The sequence below is a fragment of the Mobula hypostoma genome, chromosome 10, assembly GCF_963921235.1.
Source record: "Mobula hypostoma chromosome 10, sMobHyp1.1, whole genome shotgun sequence".
NCBI classification, from domain to species: Eukaryota; Metazoa; Chordata; class Chondrichthyes; order Myliobatiformes; family Myliobatidae; genus Mobula; species Mobula hypostoma.
This window is the reverse complement of record NC_086106.1, coordinates 115,250,263-115,277,417: the sequence shown is the minus strand read 5'-3', so window position 1 is coordinate 115,277,417 and position 27,155 is coordinate 115,250,263. Positions and strand designations below refer to the sequence as shown.

The following is a 27,155-nucleotide window of genomic DNA, read 5'->3' as shown; positions in this document are numbered from 1 at the left end:
TCCTAGCTTGGATGCTACATAGCCTCCTCCTTGATGAGAGTGGGACAAACAGTCCATGAGCAGGGTGGGTGGGATCCTTCATGATATTACTGGCCCTTTCCTTGAATCTTGAATCTTGATATTTGAATGCTCAGAGGACCAGCAAACACAGTCTCCAGTCTGTGACTGAAGACCACTCTTACAATTAGTTGCCCTCTGACAGTCGCTTCTCAATGCACCACATTTGAAACTATTTAGTCCTTAACTGGCTCTGTTGGTAAAATATAAAATCAAATCCTTAGAAAGAGGTGAGTTAGAACTGGATGATGTAGAATCCTTGCAGGTAAAGTTAAGAAACTGCAAGGGTAAAAAGACTCTGATGCATGTTATACACAAGCTTCTGAACAGCAGCTTGGAGGTGGGATATAAAATTACAATGGGAGATTCAAAAAAAGGCATCACAAAAGGGCAAAAGGGATTTCAATATGCAGATAGATTTGGAAAATCATATTTTTGCTAGATCCCAAGAGAGGAAATTCGTAGAATGCATACAAGATAGCTTTTCAGAGCAGCTCATGGTTGAATCTACTAGGAGAAAGGCAATTCTGCATTGGGTATTTGATTGGGAAGCTTAAGGTAAAGGAACCCTTGGGAGACAGTGATCATAATATAATAGAATTCACCCTACAGTTTGAGAAGAAGATAAAGTTGGATGTATTAGCATTACAGTGGAATAAAGGAAATTACAGAGGAATGAGAGAGTAGCTGGCCAAAGTTTGAAGGAAGGGAGACTATCAGGGATAACAGTAGAACAGCAATGGCTGGAGTTTTTTGAGGCAATTTGGAATGTGCAGGATAGACATATCCCAAAGATGACGAAGCATTCTAAAGGAAGGATGAGGCAACCATGATTGACAAAGGAAGTCAAAGTATCACGGTCCTGATCGGTTATTAGCCCGGGTCCCTTTAAATCTACTTTGTGTCACAAACAGGACCGTTGACTCCTTGTTTTCCTTAATTCATTGTTTCCCCGTGTTTCTTGGGCTCTGTAATTAAAGGCACTTGAGTCTCAGCTGAATGAGTAGTATTTAGTGTCGGGCTTACAGCTACTCGGTGCGAGATCGTCATTGGACGTCACCGAAGTAAATGCGAGCAAGTCACTCTGCCGGAACAAGCCAAGTTATATCACCGGAACTACTCGAGTCTTCTCCCCAAAGCGAGTGCCAGTAAGTCGTCTCTCCTCGCTGGAGCCAGCCTGTTAAGTTACCGTGCCTGATCGAGCCGCTAAGCTACCTGACCGGGGCGGGGCCGTCAAGTTAACCTGCTGGAGTAAGACTAGAGCCGCTGTCTGTAGTTCCTGGGCCGAGTCAAGGGCTTGCCACTACTTGGAGCCATTTCGTGCCAAGGTATGAACTGTCTATTGTTGTGTGGTACTGTCTCTTCGTGTCTTCGTCTCCACTGAGTAGGTCCGGCCGTTTTGCTGCTACTCTGAGTTAGGAACTGTCTCTTCATGTCCACGTCTCCGCTGGGTAAATCCAGCCATTTGCTGCTACCCTGAGTGGGGAACTGTCTCTTTGTGCTCTCATCTCCACTAAGTAGGTCCGGCCGTTTGCTGCTACTCTGAGTTGTGGGATCCTGTCTCTCAGTGTTCTGCATCCTGTTTCTAAAGAAGAGTTTCGGCTCTATGTCCTGTATCCAAAGAGGAGCCCTGGCTCAGTGTTCCATGTCCTGTGTCTAGAAAGGTCCAGGCTTCTGATGTTTCGAGTTCCAAGTCGAGGCTTCTGATGTTCCGAGTTCCAAGTCGAGGCTTCTGATGTTCCGAGTTCCAAGTCCAGGCTTCTAATGTTCCGAGTTCCAAGTCCAGGCTTCTGATGTTCCGAGTTCCAAGTCCAGGCTTCTGATGTTCCGAGTTCCAAGTCCAGGCTCTGATGTTCTGAGCTCTAAGTCTGGGTGCCGAGTTCCAAGTCTGCGTCCCGAGTTCCAAGTTCCGAGTTCCATGTCCGGGTCCCGAGGTCCAAGTCCAAGTCCGAGTCTAGCCACGCTTATTCCTGCTTCTGCTTTGGTCACTCCTTGATCTCCCTGTGAACAATCCTTGCTTCCCTGCTTTCCTAGTAATGATTAATAAACTCTATTCTTGTTAACGCTACAAAACGTGTTTGTGTCCTGCTTTTGGGCCCAACCGTGCTCCGCACTTATAACACAAAGATAGCATAAAATCAAAAGAGAGGGCATATAATATTGCAAAAACTTGTGGGCGGTCACAGGTTTGGGAACCAACTAAAAAGCCACAAGGAGCGAGAAGATGAAATATGAAAGTAAGTTAGGTAATAATATAAAAGAGAAACCGAAAGTTTTTTCAGTTATGTAAAGAGTAAAAGAGATGTGTGATAGAATATTGGACCATTGGAAAATGACACTGGAGAGGTAACAATGGAGAACAAAGAAACAGCAAACAAACTTAATAAATATTTTGCATCAGTTTTAACTGTGGAGGACTCTAGCAGTATATCAGAAATTCAAGAGTGTCAGGGGCAGAAGTGAGTGTAGTTGCTATTACTAAGGAGAAACTGCTTGGGAAGCTAAAAGCTCTGAAGGTAGATAAATCACGTGGACCAGATGGGCTAAACCCCAGGGTTCTGAAAAAGATATCTGAAGAGATTGTGGAGGCATTAGTAATGACCTTTCAAGAATTACTAGATTCTGGAATGGTTCTGGAGTACTGGAAAATTGCGAAAATCACTCCACTCTTTAAGAATGGATGCAAATGACGGAAGAAAGGAAATAAGGAAATGATGGACCTGCTAGCCTGTGGTACTTGGAGGCGCATGATAAAATATGCCAAAGTCAGCATAGTTTCCTGAAGGGGTAATCTTGCCTGATGAATCTTTTGGAATTCTTTGGGGAAATAATAAGCAGGATAGACAAAGGAGAGTAAATGGATGTTGTTTACTGGGATTTTCAGAAAGCCTTCAACAAGGTGTCGCATATGAAGCTGCTTAATAAGATAGAAGCCCATGATATTACTGGAGGGCTACTAGCACGAATAGAAGTTTGGCTGGTTGGCAGGAGGGAAAGCGTGGGAATAAGTGGGAACTATTGTGATTGGTTACTTGTGACTAGTGGTTTTCTACAAGGGTAGGTGCTGGGACGGCTTCTTTTCAGATTATATGTCACTCATTTGGATGAATGAATTCATGATCTTGTGGCCAAGTCTGCAGATGGTACAAAGATAGGAGCAGGGGCAGGTAGTGTTGAAGAAAAGGTCTGAAAAAGGACTTAAACAGCTTAGGAGAATGGACAAAGAAGTGTCAGATAGAATATAGTGTAGGGATTTGTATAGTCAAACACTTTAGTAGAAGGAACAAAGGAACAGAATATTTTCTAAATGGGGAGAAAATTCAAAAATTTTCTCCCCATTTAGAAAAGGTGCAAAGGGAGTTGGGAGTCCTCATGCAGGATCTAAAGGTTGACTTGCAGCTTGAGTCGGTGATAAGGAAGGCAAATGCTGAGGCTTTATAAGGCATTAGTCAGACTGCACTTGGAGTAATGTGAGCAGTTTTGGCCCCCTTATCAAATAAAAGATGTGCTGGCATTGAAGCGGGTTCAGAGGAGGTTCATGAGAATGATTCCGAGAATGGAAGGGATAACGTAGGAGATGGGTTTGATGGCTCTGGGCCTGTACTCGCTGGAGTTTAGAAGAATGAGGAGGGATTGCATTAAAATTTATTGATTGTTGAAAGGCCTAGATAGACGTAGGGAGGATGTTTCCTACAGTGTGTGAGTCTAGGACCAGAGGACACAGCTTCAGAAGAGAGGGACATCCATTTATAACAGAGACGAGGAGAAATTTCTGTAGCCAGAGGTGGTGAATCTGTGGAACTCATTGCCAGGGACGATTGTGGAGGCCAAGTCATCGAATATACTTAAAGCAGAGGTTAATAGGTTCTTATTTGTAAAGGCATCAAAGGATACAGGGAGAAGGCAGGAGAATAGAGTTGGGAGGGATAATAAGTCAGCCATGATTGAATGATGACATAGACTTGATGGGCCAAATACCCTAGTTCTGCTTCTATGCCTTATGGTCTTATTGGTGCCTGGAACAAACTGTCAGGGGTAATGGTGGAAGCAGAAACAATAATGGTTTGTAAGAGGTTGTTAGACACATGAATATGCAAGTAATGGAGGGATACGGATCATGTAGAAGCAGGACAGCTTTAACTTAAATCTGTATTGTATTTGTTCCAGATTTTGTTGTCTGAAGGGGCTGTTTTGTCCTATATTCTATTGAAGGCCTATTTTCCACTGTATGGTACCTTGGGCCTTGTGCATTTCTGACCCTTGCAGTAAGAGTCTCCTGTGCAGAATATGAGCTGAGATTTGTGCTCTGCCTTGTTAATGCCCTATTAGAGGCATCATACACTTTATGGGTGGCAGGTTTGCCCAGCACAATATCAGATTGGTGAGTCAATATTTCAAGCCGTTGTGGTGCCCTCCATCTATGGCCCTAATCATGCCTGGGGTCTGGGGGCTCTAACATGCATGGGGGGAAAAGACTTTAACTCATCTGTGTACCGTCCATTGACCTTATGCAACTGGAAGGTCAAGGTCATCTGAAGAAGAAGCAGGTATAGAACAGGGACAAGAGTGAGAGCCCCATTGCCTAAATGAAAACAAATAATCATGTTATTAAAATAAAGAAAACACTATAATAGTAAATGTTCAAGAGCATGTGGCCAGAGGCATTTCACCTCATTAGACACAGCTGCTGTTTCAAAGATAAGCCAGAGATTTGGAAACTCCCTCTGTGCAGGATTCTTTCCTTGATAATGTTGACCTTTTTGAAGCAGTCCAAAGAAATGGGGATCAGATCCATAAGACATGGGAGTAGAATTAGGCCATTCAGACTATTGAGTCTATTCCTCCATTCCACTGTGGCTGATTTATTTTCCCTCTCAACCCCATTCTCTTGTCTTTGTCCCATGACATTTGACACCCTTACTAATAAAGAAACTATCAACCTCCACTATTTGTTTTTTGATTACCCAATCACTTGGCCTCCACAGTCATCTGTGGCAATGAATTCCTCCGGTTCACCGCCCTCTGGCTAAAGAAATTCCTCTTCATCTCTGTTCTAAAGGGACATCCTTCTATTCTGAGGTTGTCCCCTCTGCTTATACACTATAGGGTTCATCTTTTCCACATCCACCCTAATTAGCACTTACAATGTTTACTATATTTCAATGAGAACCTATGTCATTCTTCTAAATTCCAGCAAATATAGGCCTAGAACCACAGATTTGAGCAAAGGACTTGAGAATCTCTGCACTCTTCCTGGTCGCTGACCAGATGTGGGTCAAGTCTCAGTGGCTTTTCATCATTGGTTGGCTGGCGAGATTGATTCTTGGTTGCAGATTTACCTGCTCTGGAATTGTATGCATAGAATTTCCACTAAATTAAATCATGTTTGAACATTGCAGCATCTGGAAGAAAGCAGAGGTAAGCATTTCCGTCAGAATTTAGTATTATGTTTGTAACATTATGCCTTATAACTTTTCCTCCCATTGAAAATAATTATGGTTGTAGATTAATGATTATTGCCCACATTGCTGAGTGCTAATGTTTTCCAAATAAATTTTATCAGTATGATAGCTTTGCTTAGAAAAAGCGTATTTTCAAATTGTCCTTGTGAATCTTAATAGGTATGACAAACAATTTCATGTGCTGAATTTTGAAAACTAGTAATTTCCAGCTGCATTCTGCATTAAAATGTAAAAGAAAGCAAGAACTTCAGAATGAGAAAAAAGCTTTTATGAGCCATATGTTTTGAGGAACTCTTCGTGAGCCATTTGCCAAGCTAACTACTTCTGGGCTCAGACTTGCTTTTCTATGGTTTGTGATAGTCAAATATCTGCCTACCAGTCTGTATATCTATCTGTCTGTCAATTTATCTATTCATCTATCTACGTATCTAATGTCTGACAGACTGTCTGTCTTTCTATCTGTCTATTGTATCTGTCTATCTATCTGTCTGCCTACCTACCTATCTGTCATTCTACGTATCTATCTATTTATATTTGGAGATACTGCATAGTTGCAGGCCCTTCTGGCCCAACAAGACTGTGCCACCGAATTATACCCATGTGACAAATTAACCTACTATCCTGAATGTCTTTTGAATATGGGAGGAAACTGGAGCACTCGGAGGAAACCCACATGATCATGGAGAGAAAATCGACAAATTCTTTACAGACGGTGGTGGGAATTGAACCCAGGCCACTGGTACTGTAATATTGTTATGCTAACCACTACTCTACCAATCCACTCAGTTACTTCTGCTTTCTTTAGTGCAGAAAAAAATGTAACAAAACATTATTAATCTTTTTTCCAGTGCACAGGGTATAGAAGTGTACCTCAACTCTCAAACAATGAAAGAAAAGATGCACCAATTAGCCATGAATTGTAGTCACTAAAACAAGTGAAATATTATTGGGCTGGTAAAACTTATATACAATCTGAGCAAAACTATAAAATGGAATCATATAGAATGAAAAGAAATTATCCAACCCTTGATAACTTTGCTGGCTTTTTGAAAGAGTCACTCAGGTACAACATTGAATGTGTCCATAATTCTTTAGAATTATTCAATATCATAACTTGCTCCCTTAATAAGAAAATACTCCATTGGATAGAAATCCATTACTGTACAGGTGACAGGGGCTTGACTTTGCTTCAGTCTATACCAACAGAAAAAGTGATGAAACTGTAATAGCAAAGACAAAGATTTTGACTAAGAAGCTCTGTTGAGGAGTGGATGTGGGGGGTGGGGGAATGTGAAAGGGAATTGTAAGCTTCACCAGTGATATGGATTCTACTGGGAGTTCATCTACAAGTCAGGCATTTGCAGAGCTGAGGTAACACCACACTGGTCATTAGTGAGGAAGAGCTTTGGATGGTAAACACTGGGAATTTAATTTTTCTTTGTTTTCGAAGAGTGAATGAAAATATAGCAGATAACTTGAATGATAATACATAACCCTACTAGAAAATAAAGACTAACACAAACAAAATGCTGGAGGAAGTCAGGAGGTCAGGCAGCAACTATGGAAAGGAATAAATGATGAAGTTTTGGGCAGAGATCCTTCATCAGGACTGGAAAGGAAGGGGGAAGAAGCCAGAATAAGAAGGTGGAAGGAGGAGTAGGAACAGGCAGGTGAAAGGTGAGACCAGCTGAGGGGGAAGGAGGGTGGATGGGGGTGGGGAGATGAAGTAAGAAGTTGGGAGGTGATAGGTGGAGGAGGTAAAAGGCTGAAGAAGAAGCAATCTGATAGGCAAGGACAGTAGAGCATGAGAGAAAGGGAAAGAAGAGGAACATCAGAGGAAGGAGATGGGCAGGTCATGAGGACGGGGGAGAAGAGAAGGGAGAAGTGTAACAAGATTGGGGAATAGAAAAACAAAGAGGGAAGGGGGAGAGGGAGAAATTACCAAAAATTAGAGTAATTGATATTCATGCCATCAAGTTGGAGGCTACCCAGAGGGCACATAAGGTGCTGCTCCTTCGACCTGCGTGTGTCCTCATCATGGCTGTAGAGCAGGCTCTGGATTGACATGTCAGAATGGGAATGGGAAGTTGAACTGAAATAGGTAGCCACCGGGAAATGTTGCATTTGATGGCAGACAGAGCGAAGGTACTCAACAAAGCGATCCCCCAATCTTCGTCATGTCTCGTCTATGTAGAGGAGGCCACACTGGGAACACCAGATATCCTTGATGATCCACGAGAGACTTGCAGATGAAGTGACGCCTCACCTGGAAGGACTGTTTGGGGCTCTGAAAGGCAATGAGGGAGCAGGTGAAGGGGCAAATTTAGCACTTCCGCCACTTAGAGGGATGTGTCAGGGGAGAGATCAGTAAAATAAAGATAGGGAGACTGAAATGACATGCTGGAAATACACGCTCAATGGCCACTTTATTAGATGCACCTGTACACCTGCTCATTAATGCAAATATCTAACCAGCCAATCATGTGGCAACAACTCAGTGCATAAAAGCATGCGGGCACGATCAAAAGGTTCAGTTGTTGTTCAGACCAAACATCAGAACGGGGAAGAAATGTGATCTAAGTGACTTTGACCATGTAATAATAGTTGATGCTGGACGGTGTGGTCTGTGTATCTCAGAAACTGCTGATCTTCTGGGATCTTCACACACAACAGTCTCTCGTGTTTACAGAGAATGGTGTGAAAACCAAAAAAAAAATCCAGTGAACAGCAGTTCTGTGGGTGAAAACACCTCGTTATGAGGGAGGTGAGAGTAGAGTGGCCAAACTGGTTCGGGATGACAGGAAGGAGGCATTAATTCCGATCACCCATGAGTTATACAGTGGTGTGCAAAACAGCATCTCTGAACGCACAACACATCGAATCTCGAGTGGATGGGCTACAACAGCAGAAGACCAGGAACATACACTGAGTGGCCACTTGATTAATTATTATAGAGGCGCCAAGGCATTGTAGAGGCTAGTGCAACGCCATCACAGCTCAGGGCATCTGAATTCAGTGTTCAGTTTCGGCATCCTCTGCAAGTCCTCCCTGTGAACCTGTAGGTTTGCTGCAAGTGCTCTGGTTTCCTCCCACAATCCGAAACCTACTAGTTAGTAGGTAAATAGGCCATTGAAAATTGTCCTGTGATTAGGCTAGTGTTAAATAGGTGGGTTGAGTTATTCTGCACTGTATTGCTAAAATAAAATATAAATAAAAATAAATTAAATGGCCACTGAGGGTAGCGGGATATCAAATTGGAATCATTTAGTTCATATTTATTAGGGTTCATTATATTTAAGAGTGTATGGGCGGGGGGAGTAGCACCTCTGGTGAAGGGGCTTGTCATATCCATTCCGCGGCAGCTCACTCCTTTGGTCCCCACCGGACACTCAGCTCTCAACTGTGGCTCCAAATAGCTGTTTGCATGTGACAACAGCCACAACCCTGGTAAGCTGCTTTGATGGACGGACTAAACCAGGTAAAGGTAGCTGATGGCCTCATACCTCAGTGAGACAGGGACATGCCTGTCCTAGCGAAGTCAGCTCCAGCGGACTGGGCAGATGAGATCTACAGTGAGATCCAACGGACAGGAAGGTAGTTATGCAGTTCTCCGTGGAGAATGAAGGGCATGACAAGGCACAGAAGGCACTATGGTCCTCCACTGCAAACAAGGAGGACCCCAGCTTGTGATGCTTGCTCATCCCAATAGATCCGGACTTCTGAGGTCGAGAGAGTGGAACAGCCCCAAAGCAATGGCTTTTCCACTTTAAAAGCTCTCCCGCACAGGTTTCCTGCCATCGTCGGACAGGATGGATAACTACCATACTTAAGATGTTGTATTGATGCTGTAAATCTCCTTAAGCTGGAAGTACACACAAGAAATCTGGGAACTGCTCTCCAGCATTGTTAACAAGAATTCAGCAGTTTAGATGGTATCGGTGGAAAGAGAAACAGTTAATGTTTCAGATCAACAACCCTTCATCGGTTCTGGAATGAAATGTTAACTCTTTTCCTCTTTCCGTAGATATTGTTCGACCAGTTGAGTACCTTCAGCATCTTTTGTTTTAATTTCAGACTTCCAGAACCTACAGTTTGTTTTTCCATTTCCCTCCCGCAATTTTAGTCTATTAAATTTAGTCAGCTAAAATCCCCAAGACCTGTACTGAAAGTACATGGGTACCCTTGAATTGTAAATGTATCCTAAGCACAAAGATTTAAAAGAAACATTCTGTGCCTGAGTTATTTTATTGGAGTGTCAAATCTGGATATTTCAGATTTACTCCATCATTTCTTTCAGCAGCGAACCTCAAATGATTAGTTGAGAAGGCTTTATTTCATGTGTACTTAGGATAATTACATCCCTCGTAAAAGTGTGTTGTTGACTTATTTTACACAAAAATGACTTACCAACCACTGTATGAGCATTCTTAGCAAGAGACTGAGTACTTAATAAGCATACTTTGGAGGAGGTGTTCCTGAAATGACTGCAGTTAGCCCTGCAGTGCACCCCTATGGTAACTCACGAGGCTATGCAGTTGTAAGCCTTGGTAATAGATCAGTCGACTTATACCAGGTCTTCGCAGGTGTTTCTGGAGGTCCCGCGGTTTCCTTTTGCACAGAACTTTGTAAGCCCCCAAGATTCTTCACCGCATTAGAGGGAGTGATGGGGAGGTGCGCAGGTGGAGGAAGCAATGGTCAGAGATCCGAGCGCTGCTTAGAGCTTGAGGTCCGATGTCAAAGATTCAACAGGCAGAAACAGCAAGCACGAGGTATATTGGTCATTACCATGGATGATTGGCTTAAGATAGCGGTCTGCGCCAAGGAAGCAACTTTAACCCATTGATAAACAGAAGGGATTCTGCGGATGCTAGAAAGCCAGAGGAACGCACAAAATTCTGGAGGAACTCAGAAGGTCGGGTAGCATCTACGGACAGGAATAAACAGTTAACATTTCTTGCCAATACCCTTCATCAGGACTGGAAAGGAAGTGGGAAGAAGCCAGAATAAGAAGGTGGGGGGGGGGTGGAGGGGTGGAATACAAGATGGCAGGTGATAGTTGAGACCAGGTGAGGGGGTAGGTGGGTGGATGCAAGGGGGCAGGAGGATGAAGAAAGAAGCTGGGATGTGATAGATGGCAAAGGTAAAGGCTGAAGACGAAGGAATCTGACAGGAGAGGACAGTGGACAGCGTGAGAAAAGGAAGGAGAAGAGACAGCAGAGGAAGGCGATAGCTGAGGCAAAGAGAAGGTGCAAATGGGGAAAGCAAAAAAGAGAAGGGAAAGGGGAAGAAGATACTGGAAGTTAGAGAAATCATTGTACCTGCTGTAGGTTGAAAGCTACTCAGAATATGATGTGTTGCTCTTCCAATCTGAGAGTGGCAGTAGAGGAGGCCATGGACCAACACGTCAGAATGGGAAGTCAAACCAAAATGCATAACTACGAGGAAATTTCACTTGTTGGGATGAGATCCTCTGATGGTTTTACTGATGTGTAGACTCTTACGAAGAGGGGTTGCTTGGTGCTGAACTGGAACCTATTGGATATGGTTCCGATGGCTGGAAGTTTGGGAGCAGCCAGCCAGATCCCACTTAGTTTGAAAAGTTTTATTTCTTGTATGTCAGTGGCTGATCTATTTGTTTCTACTTCATCTTCTGAAATTTTACTTTGTATCAGGACCATCGCAGAGGCTGCTGAGCAAACCTCCAGAAGGCTTTGGATCAAGAGGTGTGACCCATAGACCAAAGCTGCTGGGACACAAGCCAGGACCTGATCAACCCTGGCTAGGTTGCCTGGGTGGGTGTGTCTGATGCTGAAAGACCTGAAACACCCAATGACCCCAGGTTACATTACTGATGATGCATCCAGCGCATCCTCGGATATACAGTTTCTCAGCACCCTACAGCCTGAATGCTAACTGGCAATCTGCTAACTCAGTGCAGCTCACAATGCGGGCATGGGATTGACCTCTGATCTCAACATTGCATTTCTGTATTGCAGGGTGCATACTAAGTGAACTGGGGATTAGCTGACTAAATAGTAGTTCTTACAGCCAATATGAGGAGTAGAACAAGGAGCAATTTCCACATATCGCTTCTGTCTATTGATATCACTAATTACAAAGGAGGCCTTTGTGTCAGCAAATGAATTGGCTTTACTCACAGTTGTAGGAATGACTTGTAAGAGTCAGAGTCTTTTTTAAAATTATACTGCAACATCCACCAGGTATCTGTTTCTGTGATCTGGAGTATCACATCATCTTGCCTTTTGCTGTCATTGTTCTCTTGCCCCAACCATCACTGGAATTAGATTTCAAAGATCAAACAACCAATCTACGGAAGACAAACAGTGCAAATAAAACATAATATTCTGAACATGGGCTGTAAAGGGCTCTTGAAGGTGAGTCTGAATGTAGAATCAGTTCAGAGTGGTGGTGAATGAATTTATCCATGCTGGTTCAGGGTCCTGATGGTTGTAGGGTAATAACTATTCCTGATCCTGATGGTGTGGGACCTAAGGCTCCTGCCGCTCTTGTCTGATGATGGTGGTGAGAAGAGGACATGGTCTAGATGGTGGGGTCTTTGAGGATGGATGGTACTTTTTGTGGCAACTCCATGTGAACGTACTCAGTGGTACTCAATGGTCTTGCCAATGCTGGACTGGGCTGTATTCGCCACTGTCTGTAAACTTTTCTGTTTCTGTGCATTAGTGCAGTGGTCCCCAACCACCAGGCCGCACAGCATGTGCTACTGGGCCGCGAGGAAACGATATGAGTCAGCTGCACCTTTCCACATTCCCTGTCACGTACTGTTGAAATTGAACATAGGGTTGCCAACTGTCCCGTATTTGCCGGGACATCCAGTATCTCAGGCTGAATTGGTTTGTCCCATACGGGACCACTCTTGTTCCGTATTTCCCCGGCTAAGGTAGAACGTTCCTATGAAACCGTTCGTGCCGAAATGGCGTAAAGCAAAGAAGCAATTACTATTAATTTATATGAGAAAAATGTTTGAGCGTTCCCAGACCCAAAAAGTTACCTACCAAATCATACCAAATAACACATAAAACCAAAAATAACCCTAACATATAGTAAAAGCAGGAATGATATGATAAATACACAGCCTATATGAAGTAGAAATAATGTATGTACAGTGTAGTCGGGAAGATTAAGCCAAAATCGATTTGTGGAAAAAAACTGGCACGTACACGCATGCGCACGTCACATATGCGCAAGTCACGCATGCGCACACAGGTGCCCGTGCAAGGCTTCATGGTCATGGTAGTCTTTCGGGGTAAACTCAAGTGTCCGGTCAACACACACAAAAAATGCTGGTGAACGCAGCAGACCAGGCAGCATCTATAGGAAGAGGTACAGTCAACGTTTCGGGTCGGGACCCTTCGTCAGGATTTGACCGCTACTTTTGTCCCTTATTTGGGGAGTGAGAAAGTTGGCAACCTTAACTGTAAAAGACATGTTGAGGTGAGTTTAACCCTACTGGAACCCCCCCCCCCACCCCCCCACCACCACGGTCGGCTGCTCCGCAAGAATATTGTCAATATTAAACCGGTCCGCGGTGCAAAATAGGTTGGGGACCCCTGCATTAGTGTACCATGCCAGGCGGTGATGCTCTCCACTATGTGCATCTATAGAAGGTTGTCAAAGATTTTTTTGTATCCACTTTTCAGATAACCAAAATTGAAAAACGCGGGGAGCTAAGTGGGCAGAACTACATTTAGTGATCTTTCTGAGTGCTCCTGACAATTGATTTTACTGAAGTTAGTGAAACTGAAAATCAGGTGGAGCTTCTAGTAAGAGATCAATGCAATTACATCTGATCCTATTCAATTCTGTCAGACAGAAATGATGCGTCACACACCGACTTCACATTTATAGGCTTACTGAATGTGCTTACTGGGCGTGGAGGACAGCAGGTCAGGGCACTACAGCAAAGTAGGAAAATTGCACAACGTCACTGATACAGGCAAGTGTCACAGGTTTTGACCTCTGGGTCTGGATGACAACTAAACATCCAGGAATTCGGGCCAAAATGTCGACTGTTTATTTCCCTCTATAGATGCTGTCTAATCTGCCTAACGTCCAGCATTTTATGTGTGTGTAATGCGCTGTAAGGTTTCACTGCTAATGTAATGGCTTTTTTTTGTAATGTTCACTGCTGAAGTAACGGTTGCTCTGTAGCAGCAATGTTTGGGTTATGGCTGGAGATACCAGGACTGTGCTCGCATGTTAGCCAATCAGGATTTTGTTGCCCTATCTTGTGAAGCAGTTGATTTTGTGGGGGGAGAGCGGGAGAAAAAGTGATGAAAGAGACATACATACGGGGTGGACTCAGAGTGAGCGTCTGAAGGGCAGCGACGATCGGAGGAGGTCGATGGGGACCGATCGGCCTATGAGTGAGCTCCAACTTTGTGCACAGAATGTTTAATAAGATTTGGGCCCTTTTTTTAATTTCATTTCTCTACTAACCATATAGTCAAAGTAAGAGTTATAAAGCTTAATCGTTTAATCGCACATTGTGTACAGTTTGTTATTTCAGGGTACTGATTTGTAACAGGGGACACATCGCGTAGCATTCACCCAAACAAGATTTCTTAAATTTGGCCGGGCAGGGGGTTATCACCCCCTATATTAAGCCGCTAGGCAAAGCTAGTGTTACATGTGTTATCCAGGAATCTCATTGTGATATTAAAACAGGCTATGCTTAAGATTAATGATAAGCATTTTCAAACTGAAATATCCTTTCTGCATTTTTAGAAGCTCATATCACTTTACCATGGCCAGGTATCTTGAAGTGTAGCTTTACTCATTCTGACTTTTTATTGGATAAATCGGCATACCATGCCAGCCAGAGATAGCTTCACTGTAAATCTTTCATTTGCTTTCACCACTTGTGCCAAAAGTCTTTTCTGACATTCTCACAGTGGAGGGGTGACCAGTTCTATAGTGTGATGCATCAGCTTGGTGCTCACCTCCACTATGAAACCTTGGTGAACACAAGGTCCTATAGACACAGTCATAGGCAGGAAGAGGGATGAGGTCCTGAAGTGTGAGTTTCGGGAACTGGGCAGAAGGCTGTACAAGAGAACCTCAAGGGTGGTATTCTCAGGATTGCTGCCAGTGCTACGTGACAGTGATTGTAAGAATTGGAGGAGATGGCAGTTGAATGCGTGGCTGAGGAGTTGGTGCAGGCAGCAGGGATTTAGATTTTTGGACCTTTGGGATCTCTTCTGGGGAAGGTGGGACCTGTACAGATTGGATGGGTTGCACCTGAACTCCAGGGGGAGCAATATCATTGCAGGTATGTTTGCTAGCATGGCTCGGGAGGGTTTAAACTAATTTGCAAAGGGGATGGGACCCAGAGCGATAGAGCAGTGAAAGAAGTGCATGGAGTAAAGCCAGATCTAACATATAGAGAGGCTTTGAGGAAAGAGAAGCAGAATAAACGGTCTAAAGGCAGTAAGGTAGAAGGGCTGAAGTGTGTGCACCTCAATGCAAGAAGCATCAGGAACAAAGGTGATGAACTGAGAGCTTGGATACATACATGGAATTATGATGTAATGGCCATTACAGAGACTTGGCTGGCACCAGGGCAGGAATGGATTCTCAATATTCCTGGATTTCAGTGCATTAAAAGGGATGGGGGGGGGGAAAGGGGAGGAGGGGTGGCATTACTGGTCAGGGATACTATTACAGCTACAGAAAGGGTGGGTAATGTAGCAGGATCCTCTTTTGAGTCGGTATGGGTGGAAGTCAGGAAAAAGAAGGGAGCAGTTACTCTATTGGGGGTATTCTATAGGCCCCCTAGTAGCAGCAGAGATACAGAGGAGCAGATTGGGAGGCAGATTTTGGAAAGGTGCAAAAATAACAGTGTTGTTATCATGGATGACTTTAACTTCCCTAATATTGATTGGCACCTGATTAGTTCCAAGGGTTTAGATGGGGCAGAGTTTGTTAAGTGTGTCCAGGACGGATTCCTGTCACAGTATGTGGACAGGCCGACAAGGGGGAATGCCATTCTAGATCTAGTACTAGGTAATGAACCAGGTCAGGTCACAGATCTCTCAGTGGGTGAGCATCTGGGGGACAGTGACCGCCGCTCCTTGGCCTTTAGCATTATCATAGAAAAGGACAGAATCAGAGAGGACAGGAAAATTTTTAATTGGGGAAGGGCAATTTATGAGGCTATACGGCTAGAACTTGCGGGTGTAAATTGGGATGATATTTTTGCAGGAAAATGTACTATGGACATGTGGTCGATGTTTAGAGATCTCTTGCAGGATGTTAGGGATAAATTTGTCCCGGTGAGGAAGATAAAGAATGGCAGGGTGAAGGAACCATGGGTGACAAGTGAGGTGGAAAATCTAGTCAGGTGGAAGAAGGCAGCATACATGAGGTTTAGGAAGCAAGGATCAGATGGGTCTATTGAGGAATATAGGGAAGCAAGAAAGGAGCTTAAGAAGGGGGCATGAGAAGGCCTTGGCGAGTAGGGTAAAGGAAAACCCCAAGGCATTCTTCAATTATGTGAAGAAAAACAGGATGACAGGAGTGAAGGTAGGTCCGATTAGAGATAAAGGTGGGAAGATGTGCCTGGAGGCTGTGGAAGTGAGCGAGGTCCTCAATGAATACCTCTTCGGTATTCACCAATGAGCGGGAACTTGATGATGGTGAGGACAATATGAGTGAGGTTGATGTTCTGGAGCATGTTGATATTAAGGGAGAGGAGGTGTTGGAGTTGTTAAAATACATTAGGACAGATAAGTCCCCGGGGCCTGATGGAATATTCCCCAGGCTGCTCCACGAGGTGAGAGAAGAGATTGCTGAGCCTCTGGCTAGGATCTTTATGTCCTCGTTGTCCACGGGAATGGTACCGGAGGATTGGAGGGAGGCGAATGTTGTCCCCTTGTTCCAAAAAGGAAGTAGGGATAGTCCGGGTAATTATAGACCAGTGAGCCTTACGTCTGTGGTGGGAAAGCTGTTGGAAAAGATTCTTGGAGATGGGATCTATAGGCATTTAGAGAATTATGGTCTGATCAGGGACAGTCAACATGGCTTTGTGAAGGGCATATCATGTCTAACAAGCCTGATAGAGTTCTTTGAGGAGGTGACCAGGCACATAGATGAGGGTAGTGCAGTGGATGTGATCTATATGGATTTTAGTAAGGCATTTAACAAGGTTCCACACGGTAGGCTTATACAGAAAGTCAGAAGGCATGGGATCCAGGGAAGTTTGGTCAGGTGGATTCAGAATTGGCTTGCCTGCAGAAGGCAGAGGGTCATGGTGGAGGGAGTACATTCGGATTGGAGGATTGTGACTAGTGGTGTGCCACAAGGATCTGTTCTGGGACCTCAACTTTTCGTGATTTTTTATTAACGACTTGGATGTGGGGGTAGAAGGGTGGGTTGACAAGTTTGCAGACGACACAAAGGTTGGTGGTGTTGTAGATAGTGTAGAGGATTGTCAAAGATTGCAGAGAGACATTGATAGGATGCAGAAGTGGGCTGAGAAGTGGCAGATGGTTCAACCCGGAGACGTGTGAGGTGGTACACTTTGGAAGGACAAACTCCAAGGCAGAGTACAAAGTAAATGGGAGGATACTTGGTAGTGTGGAGGAGCAGAGGGATCTGGGGGTACATGTCCACAGATCCCTGAAAGTTGCCTCACTGGTGGATAGGGTAGTTAAGAAAGCTTATGGGGTGTTAGCTTTCATAAGTCGAGGGATAGAGTTTAAGAGTCGCGATGTAATGATGCAGCTCTATAAAACTCTGGTTAGGCCACACTTGGAGTACTGTGTCCAGTTCTGGTCGCCTCACTGTAGGAAGGATGTGGAAGAATTGGAAAGGGTACAGAAGAGATTTACCAGGATGCTGCCTGGTTTAGAGAGTATGCATTATGATCAGAGATTAAGGGAGCTAGGGCTTTACTCTTTGGAGAGAAGAAGGATGAGAGGAGACATGATAGAGGTGTACAAGATAATAAGAGGAATAGATAGAGTGGGTAGCCAGCGCCTCTTCCCCAGGGCACCACTGCTCAATACAAGAGGACGTGGCTTTAAGCTAAGGGGTGGGAAGTTCAAGGGGAATATTAGAGGAAGGTTTTTTACTCAGAGTGTTTGGTGCATGGAATGCACTGCCTGAGTCAGTGGTGGAGGCAGATAGTTGAAGTTTAAGAGACTACTAGACAGGTATATGGAGGAATTTAAGGTGGGGGGTTATATGGGAGGCAGGGTCTGAGGGTCGGCACAACATTGTGGGCCGAAGGGCCTGTACTGTGCTGTACTATTCTATGTTCTATGTTCTATAGGTGCAGACAAGGCATACAAAAAACTTTATTCTATCTGAGATGTAGAGTCGGATCCAATACAGTTTTCCTTTCTCTCTGTTCACTGAGTGAGAGAGAGATTGAGAAAGAGGGAGAAAGACAGAGAGTGAGAAAGAAAGAGAATATGTGTGTGTGTGCATGAGAGAGCAAGAGAGAGTCTGTGTATGTGTGCATGATAGAGAGAACGAGTGAGAATTTCTGTGTGTGTGAGAGTGAGAAAGTGAGAGAAAGAGTGTGTGTTTGAGTAAGAGATCAAGTGAATATGTGTGACAGAGAGTAAAAGTGGTGTGTGTGAGAGAGAGAGATTATAGAGTTCTGCCATACCGAAAGCCCTTCAGACCACCATGTTCATGCCAGCCATTGTACCTGCCTACACTATTCCCATGAACCCACAGAATGGCACAGTGGGCAAAATGCTGGAGGAACTGAACAAATCAAGCAGCAGCTATGGAGAAGAATGAACCGTCAACATTTCAGACTAAGACAATTTATCAGTACGACCTGAACCATTGAATGTTTATTGCTCTCCATAAATGCTGCCTGGCCTGCTGAGTTCCCCTGGCATTTTGTGTGTGTTGCTCCAGTTTTCCAGCAAGTGCAGAATCTCTTATGTTTATGATGATAAAGTGAAGTCCAGAAATCAGTGTTCATCCCAGTCATAATGACTTGTAGGTGAAGTTTCTACATGTGGTGGATACCAGGCCATCCTAACCCTGCCATGATTCTGTGACCTGAGCAGAGACATGAGGCAAATGATAAATTAAAACAAGGTTACAGAACTTACAGTATTTGTATTATTTATTGTATTTATTTTTATTTCTTACATCCAAGGGAGTAAAAGTCTTTACATTGCGTCTCTATTGCAATGTACAAGCAATAAAGAGGGAAAATGTGGGAGGACATTGCCCAAACACTAAGATTGTATACAGGATTGTTTTGTATACATGATATGCAATCAGATCAATGTATATTGACAAATTTGATGGCCTGGTGAAAGAAGCTGTCCTGGAATCTGTTGGTTTTGGCCTTCGTGCTGCAGTACCGTTTGCCAGGTGGTAGCAGCTGAAACAGTTTGCGAGTGAGGTGGCTGGAGTCCCTGATGATCCTCCGGGCCCTTTTGACACACCTGCTGCTGTAAGTGTCCTGAACAGAGGAAAGTTCACATCCACAGGTGCGCTGGGCTGTCCGCACCACTCTGTGCAATGCCCCGCGTTTGAGAGCAGTACAGTTCCCGTACCAGGCGGAGATACAGCCAGTCAGGATGCTCTTGATGATGCCCCTGTAGAAAGTCCTGAGGATTTGAGAATTCATCCTCAGCCATCTGAGGTGAAAGAGGCTCTGTTGTGTTTAATTCACCCCACAGCCAGTATGTACAGTCCAGGTGAGATCTTCGGTGTATACCGAAGAACTTGAAACTACTCACCCTCTCATCTACAGTCCTACTGATGTCACTGTTCCTCTTGTAATCCATGTTCAGTTTTTGATACTGAGGTTAGGGTTGTTTTCTTGGCACCACTGTGTCAGGATGTTGACTTCTCCTTTGCAGGCTGTCTTTGGAAATAAGGCCTATCAGTGTCATGTCATCTGCAAATTTGATCAGCAGATTGGAGCTGTGCATGGCAACACAGTCAGTGTATAGGGAGTAGAGGAGGGGCTCAGGATACAGCCCCGGGGGCTCCGGTGTTGAGGGTTAGAAGGACAGAGGTGAGGGAGCCCATCCTTGCTACCTGCTGGCAATCCCATAGTGAGTCCAGGATCCAGTTGCACAAGGAGCAGTGTGGGCTGAGGTCTCCGAGCTTCTTGTTGAGTCTGGGGGGAATTATGGTGTTGAATGCTGAACTATAGTCCAAGAACAGCATTCTCACATAAGCATCCTTCTTCTCCAGGTGAGTGTGAATGGCGTGTAGAGCTGTGGCTATGGCATTGTCTGTTGATTGGTTGTGTCGGAAGGTGAATAGTAGGGGGTCCAGTGTGGGTGGTAGCATGCAGCAGATGTAGTCTTTAACCAGCCTATAAAAGCATTTGTTTACAATTGAGTTGAGTTTAACAGGATGCCAATCGCTCAGACATGTTATTTTGGATTTCTTTGGTACAGGGACAATGGTGGATGTTTTGAAGCAAGAGGGCACTCTACACTGGGAGAGGGAGAAATTAAAAATGTCTGTAAACACACCAGCCAGCTGTGCTATGCACAATTTGAGTGCTCGCCCTGGGATGCCATCTGGCCCCCCTGTCTCGCGGCTGTTGGTGAGCTGGAATGACCTACGTACTTCAGCCCCGGAGATGACCAAGGTGCAGGTATGGTACTGATTACAGTATAGTCCGTTGCAAATCTTTATGCAGAGAACAAAAGTGTTGCCATGCACAGCTCCAATCTGCAGATCAAATTTGCAGATGACACGACATCTGTTCAAAAGAAGGAATGATTATTTAGTCTAGGGGATGAGGAAATGGGTAATCTCTGAAGAAAAGCTGCAGGAGGGTTGACTCATGTGGTGTAGATTTTGTTTCCTGGATCGGAGTTGAGTGGGTGCCCTGAAGATGACTTTATTTTTATATTCAAAGCCTCAGAAATGTTGCCAAAGATTTAAAGTTTGTTTACTTAAGTCAACTGAACCATAAACATTGTTATTAGCCCAATGGAGCAATAAAATTTTTTATTTCATGCCAACAGGGCATAATGCATAGACATTATTAGGCTAATGGAGCCATGGACGGTTTTTATTGGGCGAATGGGGCCAGAAACATTGAAACTGTTATTAAGGCAACATGTCAACATAGTATTTTTTTGAAGTACAAAGTGGAGGCCAGAAACCCTAGTTTTTAGTAGGCCAGCTGGGCCAATATTTATTGAAGCGGATATGATGGCAATGGAATTAATTGAGTTTTAAAATGCTTTATAAAGGCAGCACCTAAAGGATTCTATTACACATTGTAATTTACCTTTAGCTATGGCTAGTCATGGGTTTCAGTCTGGGTATTACCAGCCTTACTGCTTTGTCACCTTGGGCCATACTCGACTCTCTTGCACAAGCCTTGACCTGCCTTAAACTCATTCACGAACCTTGGCAAGCCACAGTCACCTCACATTCTGGTGGTTCAGGTTTAAAAGTGCTTTCATCATTTTGAAGTTGGCATACTTGCACCTTGGGTCAGATATGGACCCTCCTCCCCATAAGCCCCTGCCAACGATCTAGCTCAACCTCCCCTTTTTTTGTCTGTAGTTCTGGCAATGGAGACCTCCGTTGGCTGGAATTTGGCCTTTGGAATTTCACTTTTCAATAACACAAGAGACTCTGCAGATGCTGGAAATCCAGAGCAACACACACAGATGCTGGAAGAACTCAATAGGTCAGACAGCGTCTATGGGGACAAATAAATAGTCGATGTTTCAGGCTGAGACCCTTCATCAAGTCCTGCTGTGTTCCTCCAGCATTTTGTGTGTTCACTTTCCAATGGCTCATCTCCCTAAACACTCACCTTTCAAATGATCACATTTGAATGCAACACACAAAAAGCTAGATGAGCTGAAGGAGTAAGGAAGCATCTATGGAGGGAAATGGACTGTGATGGTTTTGGGTCCAAACCCTTCATCAGCAATCCTCTATCGATGCTGCCAGATCTACTGAGTTCCTCCCACTTTATGTGTATGCTCCAAATTTCTGACATTTGCAGTTTCTTGTATGTGTGATCACTCTAATTGTTCTTTTCCTATCAGCAATCTCTTCTCCAGATGTCTTCAATGAACCTCTTAGAGAATTTGAGTTTTAGGATTTAAGGCCCTATCTAACTAATGTCCTTGCTTTGTTCAAATCTGTGACTTCAGAAAGTATAATGTTGTGGCTATTGTGTTTGGATTTTTGATATTGAATTTTGAAGGCCAAGACATTATTCAACACAATCTAACCCTAATAGAAGAATCGGTCTTCTATAAACTGAGTTATTTTCATATCCATTGATATTTGTCTTTAGTTACATACAAAACATGGATAAAACATAGAACAGTACAGGCCCTCAGTGCTGTGCCAAACTTTTAACTTACTCTGTGATCAATCTAATGCTTCCATCCACATTGCCCTGCATTTTTCTTTCATCCATGTACGTATCTAAGAATCTCTTAAATGTCCCAGTATATCTGCCTCTCCCACCACTCCTGCCAGCACATTCCACTCTCCATATAAAAATTTACCTTTGACACCCCCTATACTTTCCTCCAATCACCTTAAAACTATATCCACTCAGATTAGCTTTTTGCACCTTGGGGAAATGTCTGTGACTGTCCACTATACCGATACCTCTTATCATTTTATACACCTCTATCATATAGAGGATTGAAGACAAATGAACTTAGAATTGAATTTTAGTAACAGAGTACATCATACTGCTTGCTTAGTGGAACTGACTAAGGATGATTTTGTAGAAAAATATATTTCAGTGACATTTATTGGAGGGTAATGAAGTTATCTACTTCATTGCAGAAAACTGGTAATTGGTGAGATGTTCACTTGAGAGCTTTCATTTTTACTTGGGTGGGTAGCTGTGATCTCATATCACCTCATGAAAGCTTGAGGAGTGAGAAATGTAGAATTCACAACGTGAGGACCAAAGAGCTGCTAAGGAAAATTTGAGAAGGCCATTTGGCCCAATGGTTTCCATTAAAACAATCTCATTCCCCCTCCTCTTATTAATTTATTGAGATACAGTACAAAATAGGTCCTTCCAGCCCTTTGAACTGCGCTGTCCATCAACTCCTGATTTAATTCTGGAGACAATTTACAATGACTAATTAACCAATGTCTTTGGACTGTGGGAGGAAACCAGAGCACCCGGAGGAAACCCACACAATCACGGTGAGAACGTACAAAGTCCTTACAGGCAGTGGTGGGAATTGAACCTGGGTCACTTGTACAACAAAGCGTTGTGCTAACCACTAGGCTATTGTGCCACCCTATAGCCCAACAAATTATTCTCTCTCACATACATATCAATTCTGGTTTGATGTTTTTTTCCCATTCAGCTACAGTTTGAGGTAATTTACAACTATCAATTAATGATTCTTGAATAATTCCCTAACCTGTATGTCTTTGGGATGGGGAGAAAAACAGAGCATCCAGAGAAAGCTCACACAACAATAAGGAGATTACGCCAAATCTACATCGATAGTACTCAAGGACAGGCTTGAACTGGGGTCACGAGTCCCTGGGGCTGTGAAGCTACCAGACATGCCACTGAGTATCTGTGATTTTAAGTAACACACACAAAATGCTGGAGGAACTCAGTAGCTCCAGCAACAAATATGAAAAGGAACTGACAGTCAACATTTCAGGCTGAGGCCTTCCATCAGGACTGGAAAGGAAGGAGGAAGATGCCAGAATAAGAAGGTGTTGGGGGGGAGGGAGGGAAAGGAGTACAAGCTAGAAAATGATAGCTGTGGCAGACTGAGGGGGAAGATAGGTGGGTGGGGGAGAGGGAATGAAGTGAAAAGCTGGGAGATGATAGGTGGTAAAGATGGTGAAGAAGAAAGAATCTGATAGGTGAGGAGGATGGACCATGGGAGAAAATGAAGGAGGAGGAGCTCCAGAGGGAGGTGATAAGGAAGAGGTAGGAGGGGAGTAACAATGGGGAATGGATACAAAGGAAGGAGGCAGAAGAATGTTCGAAAAATCAATGTTCATGCCATCAAAGGGAGGAGGAGAAGCTGGCGGCACGATGCAGCACACGCGGCCTATCTGGTGATGAATATCTGTAATCTGTCAAGTAGGGGCCGTGCACAATTCTGATTTTATGGAGACAGACGTGAGAGCACGGAGGAACATCTGGTGAAACTTCTGAAATGCCTGCTTCACTGCCGCTGCTACGACTGTGTGGTCCGAAATCTCCGGAGGGGAAGGCCCCGAATCCTCGGCTCTGCCTGTTGCTTGGCGGCCGAGGTCGGGGTCGAAGTGCTCGGCGCAGATGGTGCTCGGTGCTCGATGTTGGAGGGCTGGTCAGACGCTCGAAGTTTTCAGACGGACTCAGAGTCAGACTGTGGTCAGGTGCTTCCAGGATGCTGCATCAGCAAGTTTGCGGCGCTGGAAGCTCAAGGCAGGGAGAGTTTCTTCCTTCTCCCGCAGACTTTTTTTCACCATGCCCATGGTTTGATCTTATCAAATTACGGTATTACTTTGTACTGTTGTAACTATATGTTATAATTATGTGGTTTTTGTCAGTTTTAGTCTTCATCTGTCTTGTGTTTCTGTGATATCATACCGGAGGAACATTGTATCATTTTTTAATGCATGGATTTCTAAATGACAATAAACGAGGACTGTGTCCTCCTAATCTAATAGTCTAATCTAATCAGATTGGAGGCTACCCAGATGGAATATGAGGCGTTGCTTCTCCAACCTGAGAGTGGCCTCAGCATTGTGCAAGAGGAGGTCATGGACTGACATGTCGGAATAGGAATGGGGGTTGGAGTTAAAATGGCTGGCCACCAAAATTTGTGATTTTGTGTCTTTTTTTGGAAGGTAACACAAAAAAACTCAAACAAGAGAAAATCTGCAGATGCCAGAAATCCAAGCAACACACACACACAAAATGCTGGAGGAACTCCGCAGGCCAGGCAGCATCTATGGAAAAAAGTACAGTCGACATTTTGGGCCCAGACCATTCGGCAGGACTGGAGAAAAAAAAAGCTGAGGAGTAGATTTAAAATTTAGGGGGAGAGGAGAGAGAAACACTAAGTGAACCTGAAGGGGGAGGGATGAAGTAAAGAGCTGGGAAGTTGATTAGTGAAAGGGATACAGGGCTGGAGAAGAGCACATCGGATAGAAGAGGACAGAAGGACATGGAAGAAAGAAAAGGGGGGAGGAGCACCTGAGAGAGGCAAGGGGCGGGCAAGGAGATAGGTGAGAGAGGGAAATGGGAATGGGGAATGATGAAGTGGGGGCATTACTGGAAGTTCGAGAAATCGATGTTCATGCCATCAGGTTGGAGTCTACCCAGATGGAATATAAGGTGTTGCTCCTCCAACCTGAGTGTGGCCTCATCACAATAGTATACAGTGGATAAAAAAAACTCACAAATGTAAATGTATGGATAAGGTGGATAGGAGATAATGAAAAAGAATGTGAATTCATCTTCATTTGTAGAAAAACACTAAAAACACAAGGTAATTTTAATTAATGAGATGGTAAAAGATGTTGATGTCCAGCAGGATCTGGACAAGACTTATTGAAAGTTTACATGCTGAAATAGATATGTTGACTTTTGCTGCCACAGTTAATGCTGTTAGTGCAAGAGTAAAATTATTGCCATTATGTAGATACAACATTTGGAACATTCTGTACAACTCTAATATCCCCCATCTTATTTAGGGCATACTTGTTCTGGTGGGAATTCAGAGAAGATTCAGTAAATTAGTTCTTGGTATGATTGTTAAAGGAGCAGAGAATGAAGGGACAAGGGCCATATTTTTAGACAGTCTTGTCTGCACATCCACTTAAATGGCAGCTATGTTGTTTTAATGGGGATAATAACATTTACTGTTGTGTATTATTTTATGACAGTAATTGTAAATCAATGAATTTTCTTGCTAATTACCATCCAGATGCAAAAATCCCAGATGGTAAATGCACCACCTGATGAACTTTTCAGATCGTTAAATTTGATCTTTTACCTTAGTACCTCTTAACTGGAGCAGAAATTGTGGTATATTATGTTAATTTGAAGTGTAAGTGTTGGTTTAGAGTCACAGAGTTGTGCTGTAGAGAAACAGGCCCTTCTATACTGACTACCATGCCTATGCATACTAATCCCACTTGCCTACACATACTCCATACTCTGCTTTACACTGTTTATTCAAATATCCATACAGATGCCTCTTAAATGTTATTACTGTTCCATAATACCACAAGACCATAGAACATAGGAGCAGAATTCCATCTTTCGGCCCTTTGAGTCTGCTCCATTATTCCATCATGGCAGATTTATTATCCCTCTGAAACCAATTCTTTTGCCTTCTCCACGTAACCTTTGACACTTTCACTAATCAAGAACCTATCAACCTCTGCTTTAAATACAACCAATGCCTTGGCCTTCACAACCTTCTGCGGCAATGAATTCCACAGATTCGCCAACTTCTGGCTGCAGAAATGCCTCCACTAACTCCTCTGACAGCTTCTTCAAGGTACCAGCTTCTCTTCATGTGACAAAATTACCTCTCAACTCACCTTTAAAACTTATTCCTTTCACCTCAAACCTATAAGTAGCGTAGGAAGCAGATATTGTCTAACTACCCTACCTATGTGTCCCATAGTTTTATATGCCTCTATTGTGTCACATGTCAGTCTCCTTTGCTCCAGGGAAACAGACGCAGCCTATCCAATCTGTCCTCAAGCCCTCCAATCAAAGAACATACTTGTGATTTTTTTTCTGCGTCATCTCTAGCTAAGTCGTATTCTTGCTAAAGTGTGGCAACCTGAACTGCACACAATATTCCAAGTATGGCCAAGCCAATGTTTTCTACACACAAGGGACTCTGCAGGTGCAGGAACCCCTGACAAACATACTGAAAATGCTGCATGACCTCAGCAAGTCAGGCAGCATCTATGGAGGGGGGAGGAAACGGTTAACATTTCATCCCGATGAAGGGTCTCAGCCTGAAATATCCAGTATTTACTACAACTGTTTTTGTTTTATACAGCGCAATATCCCAATTCTTATCATCAGGGTCTTGGCCATTGAAGGCAGGTATGTCATATGCCTTCCTCACCACTCTGCTTATCTGCGTTCCCGTTTTCAGGGAACTATGTATTTACTGTGTACTGCAAGGCAATGTCTCTCTGTTCAATAGCACTGCCCAAGGCCTTGAAATTCACTTTGTATATCTTACCCTGGTTTAACTTCTCAAAATACATCACTTCACATTTGTCTGAATTAAATTCCACCTTGGCTAGTTTCCAACTGCACCCTTAAAATTTAGATTGTTATGACCTTAGACGTACGTCAGAGGGCTCTGTATTGAAAGCTTAATTACATCACAACATACATTCAGTTGCGTATGAATTGCTGCAATGAGTAGGTGTGTTTCGTTGGTGTGTGATCTTAGTTAGTGATGGAATAACCCACAGAATAAGCACAAGAAGTAGCAGGTCCTGTGGTTTTGTTCAGGAAAGCAAGCAGAATTAACTTCAGCAGGGTACCTTATCGGTTATAGGCACAAGAGATGGCAGATGGTGCGAGCTGGAGTAATGAACAATCTGCTGGAAGAACTCAGCTGGTTGAGTGGCATTTGTTGGGGGAAAGGAATTGTTGACATT

General features: G+C 43.7%; 1 protein-coding gene across 1 annotated transcript in view; it reads left to right on the top strand.

The window, feature by feature from the left end:
• The first annotated feature begins 5,441 nt into the window (after positions 1–5,441).
• The window catches only part of LOC134353411 (tumor necrosis factor receptor superfamily member 27-like), a 257,893-nt gene continuing 236,179 nt past the window's right edge, over positions 5,442–27,155 (top strand). The window contains exon 1 of the mRNA XM_063061436.1: positions 5,442–5,475. The gene's annotated coding sequence lies outside the window, so the exon portion shown is untranslated. The remainder of the gene's footprint in view (positions 5,476–27,155) is intronic.